The following is a 10,122-nucleotide window of genomic DNA, read 5'->3' as shown; positions in this document are numbered from 1 at the left end:
ACATTGATATGGCTTCTCACTAGTGTGAATTCTCTCATTCCTGCTGAGATCTGACTTTTGCTTAAAAGCTTTTTCACATTCTTTAAATTCATATGGTTTCTTGTCAGTGTGAGTTCTCTGATAAATGCTGAGGTATAACTTTAGGTTAAAAGCTTTTCCACAGTCTTTACATTTATATGGTTTCTCATCTGTGTGAGTTTTCTGATGAATGCTGATGTTTGACTTTTGGTTAAAAGTTTTTCCACATTCTTTACATTGATATGGCTTCTCACTAGTGTGAATTCTCTCATTCCTGCTGAGATCTGACTTTTGCTTAAAAGCTTTTTCACATTCTTTATCTTCATGTTCTTTTCACCTGTGTGAGCTCTCTGATGTAAAATATGGACTGACTTGTGGAAGAAAGCTTTCTCACATTCTTTGCATTCACAGGGTTTCTCACCTGTGTGAATTCTCTGATGTCTGCTGTGGTGTGACTTTTGGTGAAAGGTTTTATCACATCTATTACTGTAGAAAAGTTTTTTATATTCTTTACATGGTTTCTCACTTGTGTGAATTCTCTGATATAGAGTGAGGACAGACTCATGGTAAAAAAATTTTCTACATTCATTACTTATATATGGTATTGCATCTATGTGAATTTTCTCAGGATGGCTGAGGACTGAATTGTCACAAATGTTTTTCCCACAGTTAATACTTCCATAGTACTTTTCTCCTGTGTGGATTCTCTGATGCATTCTAAGTGTGAATTCTGAGAAAAAATTTTCTCATGTTCATTCCAACCATAAATCTTCTCCTGTGTAGGTAGGTGTTCTCTGATGTGATGTAATGTATAATTTCTTAATAAAAGAGTTCTCACATTCAGTGTATTTACAGTGTTTCTCTCCTGTGTGCATAATCTGATATTTAATGAGTTCAGATTTTTTATAGGACATTTTCCCACATATATCACATTGAATAGTTTTCTTTTCCACCTGAGCTATTTCTTGGTCAATGACAGCTGACTTANTTTTTTTTTTTTTTTGTCTTTTTTCCGTGTCCGGCAACGGATTGCAACCCTCAGTGTTGCCCCCGTACCGGACCGGGAACCGGCGACGGGATCGCAAGCCTCAGCGTTGCTCCCGCGCCTCGCTCAGCCAGTGAGCGGGAGCCGGTCTGTACGTGGGATCCGAACCCTTGGACGGGAGCGCTGCCGCGCTTCCCAAGCAGCGCACTATCCAGTGCGCCACCGGGCTGGCCCTGGGTAAAAGCTTTTACACAATCTTTACATTCATATGGTTTCTCACCTGAGTGAGTTTTCTGATGAATGCTGAGTTGTGACTTTTGCATAAATGCTTTTCCACAATCTTTACATTCATGTAGTTTCTCACCTGAGTGAGTTCTCTAATGAATGCTGAGGTTTGACTTTTGGTTAAAAGTTTTTCCACATTCTTTAAATTCATATGGTTTCTTGTCAGTGTGAGTTCTTTGATGAATGCTGAGGTATGACTTTAGGTTAAAAGCTTTTCCAGTCTTTATACTCATATGGTTTCTCACTTGTGTGAGTTCTATCATGCCTCCTGACGTCTGACTTGTGGTTAAAAGCTTTTTCACATTCTTTAAATTCATATGGTTTCTTGTCAGTGTGAGTTCTCTGATAAATGCTGAGGTATGACTTTAGCTTAAAAGCTTTTCCACGGTCTTTACATTTATATGGTTTCTCATCTGTGTGAGTTTTCTGATGAATGCTGAGGTTTGACTTTTGGTTAAAAGTTTTTCCACATTCTTTACATTGATATGGCTTCTCACTAGTGTGAATTCTCTCATTCCTGCTGAGATCTGACTTTTGCTTAAAAGCTTTTTCACATTCTTTTTTTTTTTTTTTTGTCTTTTTTTTTCGTGACTGGCAACGGATCGCAACCCTCAGTGTCACGCCCGTACCAGACCGGGACCGGCAACGGGATTGCAACGCTTGGTGTTGTGCCCGCACCTTGCTCAGCCAGTGAGTGGCCGGTCTGTATGTGGGATCCAAACCCTCGGAGGGAGCACCGCCGCGCTCCCAAGTAGCAGTGCGCCACCGGGCCAGCCCCTTTTTCATTCTTTATCTTCATGTTCTTTTCACCTGTGTGAGCTCTCTGATGTAAAATATGGACTGACTTGTGGAAGAAAGCTTTCTCACATTCTTTGCATTCACAGGGTTTCTCACCTGTGTGAATTCTCTGATGTCTGCTGTGGTGTGACTTTTGGTGAAAGGTTTTATCACATCTATTACTGTAGAAAAGTTTTTTATATTCTTTACATGGTTTCTCACTTGTGTGAATTCTCTGATATAGAGTGAGGACAGACTCATGGTANTACAGAAGTGAGCCAATTTTTTACCACATATGCAGGAATATGGCTTAGGATAAGGATTTTGCATTTACGTTTATATGCTTTACACTTCTTCCTTAGAAAATGGCTACAGGAAGATGGAAGTTTTTCAAATAATATACTTTTCTCCAACCTAGATAAAGATAGCTTCCTCCAAGTTTTCTAACATGATATCATCTTCTTCTCATAAACCATTACAATAAAGGAAACTTCAGATCTCCACCCTAGACACCCTACTTCTGTTCTAAAATATATGGTTCTGCATCCAAGGCTGTTCCGACCATCTTTGAAAAATGTTCTTTTGACTCCTTCTCAAATCAACTTGTATTCTATTCCCAATTTCTGGTCCACAGACCACCACATGATAGTTCATTTCTTGTGAAAGCTTTTTTTGTGCAGTGAAGCTTTGGTGGTCTTCTATTCTACTAAAAATAGTCTCCTGAACATTTCTCATTTTTTTTGAATGATTTACACAAAGAAAACAGAAAAATGCTAACTTTTAACTCCACTCCCAANCATGTCCCTTTCCTGAAGAGTATCCATTATTTACAATCAGATTTCAAACATGAAAAGAATTAAAATAAAATGATTTTCCTAACACAACTCTCTCTTCAGCTGACGTGTTGCCCTTGGTGATTACAATTTGCTGCAAGCATCCAGCATGAATTTCTTGGTTCCTCTCCACTAGGTCATCTTCTATCTGGACATCTCAAATGAGAAAAAATCACTATCTGTGAGCAACACATAAGCATATGTCATTGATTGTTCGAGTAAAGGCACAGAAGTGCCCTCCAATCATAGTAGCAAAAGATTTTATAATACAATCAATAATATATATTGGTTTCATGAGTTTATGGAATTTCTTCTTACTGACAGTGTAATATTGTACTAATATATTTTCTAATGTTATACCATGCTTTTCTTTCCTTCTTTGTTCATTTTTAAGGTTGAATTTATGAGTAAATATTTGTTAAGAATTTTCCCCTGTGCCCTGTAGTTTTCAACTAAGCAACTTTCATTTCTTTACATCATTCTCTTTTATTTTTATAACAGTGGGTATCTCCTGCTATTGTTCTCATTATTTCACTATGAAGGTGGCTAGGCTTTCCTTCATCAGGTATTTTCAGGTACAGAAGTAAGCAAATTTTTTACCACATATGCAGGGATATGGCTTAGGATAAGGATTTTGCATTTGTGTTTATATGCTTTACACTTCTTCCTTAGAAAATGGCTACAGGAATGTGGAAATTTTTCAAATAATATACTTTTCTCCAACCTAGATAAAGATAGCTTCCTCCAAGTTTTCTAACATGATATCTTCTTCTTCTCATAAACCATTACAATAAAGGAAACTTCAGATCTCCACCTTAGACACCTACTTCTGTTCTAAAATATATGGTTCTGCATCCAAGGCTGTTCCCACCATCTTTGAAAAATGTTCTTTGGACTCCTTCTCAAATGAACTTGTATTCTATTCCCAATTTCTGGCCCAAAGACCACCACATGATAGTTCATTTCCCTTGAAAGCTTTTTGTGTGCAGTGAAGCTTTGGTGGTCTTCTATTTTAATGAAAATAGTCTCCTGAACATTTCTCATTTTTGTTGAATGACTTACACAAAGAAAACAGAAAAATGCTAACTTTTAACTCCACTCCCAAAGAACAATCTTATGCCCTCAACATGAAACCTTTAGTTCACTTGGCCTTGGCACTAAGACTCTCCTGGTTTTCCTTCAAAGTCAAGGACCACCCCTTTCCCCTTTCTCATGCAGGGTTCTCCTCAGTTTCAGGATTTTTGATGTGGTGGTACAAGGTTCACTGCTGTACCTCTTTTCCTATTTTCTTATGGACTTCCTATGTGATGTACTGCACTACTTTGTGACTCTGTGAAGAGTCCCCACCAGAACAATGAACCTAACCAGATGCAGCCCCTTGAACTTAGAATGCTGACCCTGCAGAACAGACTTGTAAGAAAAAGATATATTTCTTCATCAATTACCCAGTTGCAGGTATTCTGTTACAAGCAACAGAAAACAGATACAGTATGAAAAAATGTACATGAGAATTGAAGACACAAGTGCATCTGAAAACGTTGAGAAAGCAAATAGGAAAAATAAATGCGAAAGAAGACAAATGTAGGAATTAGATTTTGGGTACATGTAAAACAGATTCAGCAAAATAAAATATTGGGATGTCCATGGGTCATCAAACCTTGATGATTATGTAATATGGGCTTGAAGATGTGCCATCTTCAGGTCTGGGACTTGGGGGGAAAACTGCTGGAAGCAGCTGAGCATTGCCAACATCTAATGGGCTTTACTATTGGCTTCTGCCCAATATGTTCTGACAAACCTTGCATGATCTTGTTTGGGAATTCTTCCATTGTCCATGGCTCTGCTCCTTCTTCTAACTTGACAATCACCTCAGCTTTGTTAATGTAGTGTTCTGTTAATGGGAAGAAATGTAGGACTTTTGAAAGCTGCTATATCTGATCCTTGGAAGAACAGCAAGAGCTCAGCTTCCAAAGTTGTGCAATCAAGAGGCCAATTTGAACCTCATGATAAAGAGAGATGGCACATTTTCATGAAATGCAATCTTACCAAAATAGTATGAAACCCTATAAATGGTTCCTATATTTATGAACAAAAAAGAAACTGGTTCACCTGAAAGTTACTGGGGAGTTTTACTCAGTGACACCAGTTTGCTCTAGGTCTCCAGCATCACATCCCTGTATAAAGTTCTCTGAGCATCATTCAGGTCCTGCCACTCCTCCCAGGTGAAGTCCACAGCCACATGCTCAAATGACACCAACTCCTGTAATGATACATTGTGTCCAACTCGAGTCAACATCATGGGGTCACAAAACAGAAATATGGGAGTTGACACATATGTGTGTGCATGTGTCATATCTGTCTTCTGTAAGATGCCACTGTTTTGTACTCCATAGAATGGAAGAAAAATCAAATGACAAATATCCTGATACTGTAATAAGTTATTACTAAAAATAATATTACAAAACTTAAGTTTTATACCTTAAGAAATATACTTGTTGTTAGTGATAAAAATGTGAATAATTTTTTTCTTTTTCAAGGAGAGTATAAAGAGGCATGAAGACGTATACATAAATACATTCCGGAAATACTCTGCTAGATGAACAAATTTAAATTCAACTACAGTATGGACTGGGGTAAGAAAAAATAGAAAATATAGTTTTATTTTGTATTCGGTTTGCACTTAACAGAAATGCCAAAAAGTTAAACTCTTCCATGTGAAGTGCATGGTCTCATCAATATGAGGAAACAGCAAAAGACCAGTCACAAGAATATGAAGAACACACCCCACATTAATGGAACTACACACAGCACCATGTCTGAGTGAATGATAATACACAATAGAATGATTCTGCACTTAAATATGTGATGTATTTCAAACAGTAAAACATTTTATGTAGTTATTGTTTTTAAATTACTTATGAATTAAAAGTACATAAAAAAGGCATTTCAAAATTTCTTTCCTATGTGCCAATGGACTGCTTGTGTCTGCATGAGGATGTACACTGCAACTTTCTAAACCACAGGGAGCAAATAATGTAGTCCTGAAAGTAGATACTTTATTTACATTTTTTTTGTCCTTTTTTTTTTGAGACCGGCTGCACTGCGCTCAGCCAGTGAGTGCTGTGAGTGCACCAGTCATCCCTATATAGGATCCGAACCAGCGGCGGGAGCGCTGCTGTGCTCCCAGCGCCACACCCTCCCGAGTGCGCCATGGGCTCGGCCCTTTAGTTGCATTTTAACAGTCATGCACTACACATGGAGAATGAAAAAGGCTTTTAGGGGGAGTCAGAGGGGAAGAAAACAGCATGACAGAAACCAACTACATTACAACAGAGAAATAAGCACACATACGTAATAGAGACAACACTATAAAAAAGAAAAAGTGAAAGAAAAAGCAGAAAAAGAACGTGGTAGTAATTTGCTCTGTGGAAATTAAAAAGAAGAGTTTTACTCTCAGGCTATCTACATAGTCACAGCTAGTTAGGTCCTGGCCCTGTAAAGAAAAGTTTGAAAAATGGGATAAAAATATAATGGGAAAAAGTGAAACAGACTTGAATATATAATACTTGAAATATCTGTGGAAATGTCCAAGTGGAAATTGGATATATGATTCCAGCATCAAGAGAGAAAGTTAAACTGATGGTAAAGATTTCAGAAGTATCAAAATTTCCATGTTATCTGAAGACATCAGAGTGAATGAACCTAACATGTTAAAAGTAAAAAAAAAAAAAAAAGGTACATAATCTGCAGAAAGACTTTATCTTTAAACATAAGATAGAGGAGAAGAAAATGTGGCATTACATCATAATATATGAATTAATTCTCCCAGAGGACAATTCTTCATATGTATTTGCCTCAAAACAGATCATCAAACTATGTGACACCAAACCTAATAGAACTTCAAGGAGAAATAGAAGAATCCACCATCAAAACTGGAGATTTCAACACCCTCCATCAACAGACAGAAAACCATAAAGACATAGTTAAACTCAATAACATGATCTGGGTAGAATGGATATCTACAGACTACTTCTTCAAACAACAGAATAGATATTCTTCTCAAACTCACATTAAAATCACTAAAACCATATTCAGAGCATTAAAGCACACTTTAGCAAAATTAAGGTAATAGAAATCATACAATATGTGCTCACAGACCACAAAGTAATTAAACTATAAACCAGCAACAAAGCAATAACAAGAAGATCCCCAAATAGAGTGGGATTAAGCAATACACTCTAAGTAATTCATCAGCTTAAAAAAAAAAAACTCAAGAAAAATTAAAAATATTTTAAGTAAATAAATGTGAAAATGGAGCTCACTTGTTTAGAGCACAGCCTTGCAACACCAAGGTCAAGAATTTCTTTCTTTCTTTTTTTTTTTAAATTTATTATTTTTTTAAGATGACCGGGAAGGGGATCTTAACCCTTGACTTGGTGTTGTCAGCACCACACTCTCCAAAGTGAGCTAACCAGCCATCCCTATGTGGGATCCAAACCCTTGGCCTTGGCGTTATCAGCACCGCACTCTCCCGAGTGAGCCACAGGGCTGGCCCAGAATTTCTATTTTTGTACCGGTGGGCCACCAGAAAAAAAAAAAAGTGAAAATGACTCTTACCAAAATTTGTAGGATACAGAAATAACAGTGCTCTCAAAAAATGTTATGGCACTGAATGCATACATAAAAAAAAAATACACACACATCTAAAATCAATAATCTAGGTTCCAACCTTTGGAAACCAGGGGAATATAAAAGACCTAATTAAATTGAAAGGATGTAGAAGAAAAGAAATAAAAACTAGAAGAGAAATAAAATTGAAAAATAACCTGGAGAAAAAATAAATATCTTAAAAGGTGATACTTTAAAAAGATCAATACAGGATTCCAAGATGGCGACGGGTCTGGAGCGGCCGTGCCAGGAGACAGCGCGATCCTGAGAGGTGTGCGCTGTGATACCAGAGTATTAATTGCATTTCCAAGAGCAACAAAGGACGAATAATTCTTTCAACAATGATCCTACATCGACAAACAAGCGGCAGCAAGTTCGAGGTTTAGGGGCCGACACAGAAGAGGACTCCTGAGAGCACCCAAGCCCTGCTGCGGGAACGAGCGATCAGCCCGGACAGCGGGGGCCAAGAAGGCCAGCAGAAACGGCGAAGAAGCGGAGTGAAACGCGCCGGACTGGCCCAACTCTGCGAGCTCTGTGAGTCACCCCCAGCCCAGNACACACACACACACACACACACAGACACACACACACACTCTCACACACACTCACACAAAAACAAACAACAGCAACAACAACATCAACAACAACAACAACAACAAAAAAAACCGGGGCGGGGGGAGAGGAAGATTTAACAACCTCAACTTTTTTTTTTTTTTTGAAGCTCTTACAACAAGAAAATGGAGGGGACACATCTGGGTGGGAGGGGGGAGAGGGAGGAGGGAGGGAGGTTTTGGTGATGGGACACAATAACTAACCACATTGTATATTGACAAAATAAAAATTAAAAAAAATAATAAAATAAAAAATAAAAAGATCAATACAATTGATAAGCCTATAATCAGGCTAAACAAAAGGTAATCAACACAAGACAGAAATTACTAATATGAGAAATGAACATCACTACAGGTCCTGTGGTCATTAAACAAATAATAAATAAGATGAACAACTCTGTTCACACATTTGACAACCTACATGAAATGGGCCAATCCCTTAAAAGGCAGTTTACCAAAACACACACACACAAATACACAATGTGAACAGGCCTGTATCTACTATGAAAATTGAGTAAACAAATAACAACATGCAAAACAGAAGCACCTGGCCCAAAAGTGTTCACAGGGGAATTCAAGCCAACATTTAAGGAAAAAAATATACCAACTTCCTACAACATATTGCAAAAAAATATGCCAACTTCCTACAACATATTGTGGATAATAGAAGATGAAATACTTCCCAACTACAAACTGTTATCTCTCATGAACATACATGCTGTGAAGTTTAATTCTAGGTGTCAACTTGGCTAGATGAAAGAATGCTGAGAAACCTGGTAAAGCTAACTTTTTAGGTGTGTCCATGAGGGTGTTTCCAGCAGAGATTAGTATGAGAGTCTGAGTGGCCTGGGTGGGAAAGGCCCACCCTCAGTGTGGGTGGGAATCATCCAATCCACTGGGGGTCCAGAGAGAACAAAAGACAGAGGAAAGAGGTGGAGCTCGCTCTTTCTGCTGGAGCTGGGATACACTCTTCTCTCCTGTCCATGGACATCAGAGCTCGAGACTCTTCAGTTTTGGGGTTGTAGAACTTACACCAAGGACACCAACAGCTTCCCTGGTTTTGAGGCCTTTGGACTTGGCTGAGCCATGCTACCAACATCCACTTTATAGACGGCCTATTGTGGGACTTTTCTTCATAGCCACATAAACTAATTCCCCTAATAAATCCCTCTCATATAATTATAATATATTCTATTGATTCAGTATCTCTGAAGAACCCTAGTACACATGCAAATAAGCTCAATAAAATATTAGCAAACCTAATCCAACAATGTCAAAGAGAATTATGCACCATGCGGTATTTATCCAGGTGGGCAGGGGTGGTTCAACATATAACATCAATTGGTATAATCAATAAAATGAAAACACTAGAACAAGCAAAAAATCACATTATCACATTGATAGATGCAGAAAAAGTATTTGAAAAAATACAGCATCCATTCATCATAAAAATTCTCAGGGACCTAGGAATAGAGGGGAACATCACAACTTGATAAAGATTATCTACAGGAAAACTGCAGCTAACATCATCCTTAATGGTGAGAAACTAAAAGCTTTCCCAGATAATCAGGAACAAAGCAAGGATGTACCCTCTCATCACTCCCCCAATATTGCACTAAAAGTACCGGGTAGCCATAACACAACAAAATAAAATAAAAGATTTACAGATTGGGAAAGAAATAAATAAAATCGTCTTTAGTTGTAGATGATATGATTATCAGTGTAAAATATCCTAGCAAGTAAATGAAAACCTCTGGGAATTAATAACTGATTAGGACAAGATTGCAGGATACAACATTAATACAGAAGTTAACCACTTTTCTTTACCCTAGCAATGACTAAGTAAAATTTAAGACAAAAGACACAATACTATTTACATTAGCAGCTCAAAAAAGAGAAAAGAGAGAAAATCATCTGTAAGAAAGTAACATGAAGAATACATTTA

This window comes from Galeopterus variegatus, unplaced genomic scaffold (assembly GCF_000696425.1).
Source record: "Galeopterus variegatus unplaced genomic scaffold, G_variegatus-3.0.2 Scaffold7916, whole genome shotgun sequence".
Classification (NCBI taxonomy): domain Eukaryota; kingdom Metazoa; phylum Chordata; class Mammalia; order Dermoptera; family Cynocephalidae; genus Galeopterus; species Galeopterus variegatus.
Note: the sequence above shows the minus strand (reverse complement) of the source record.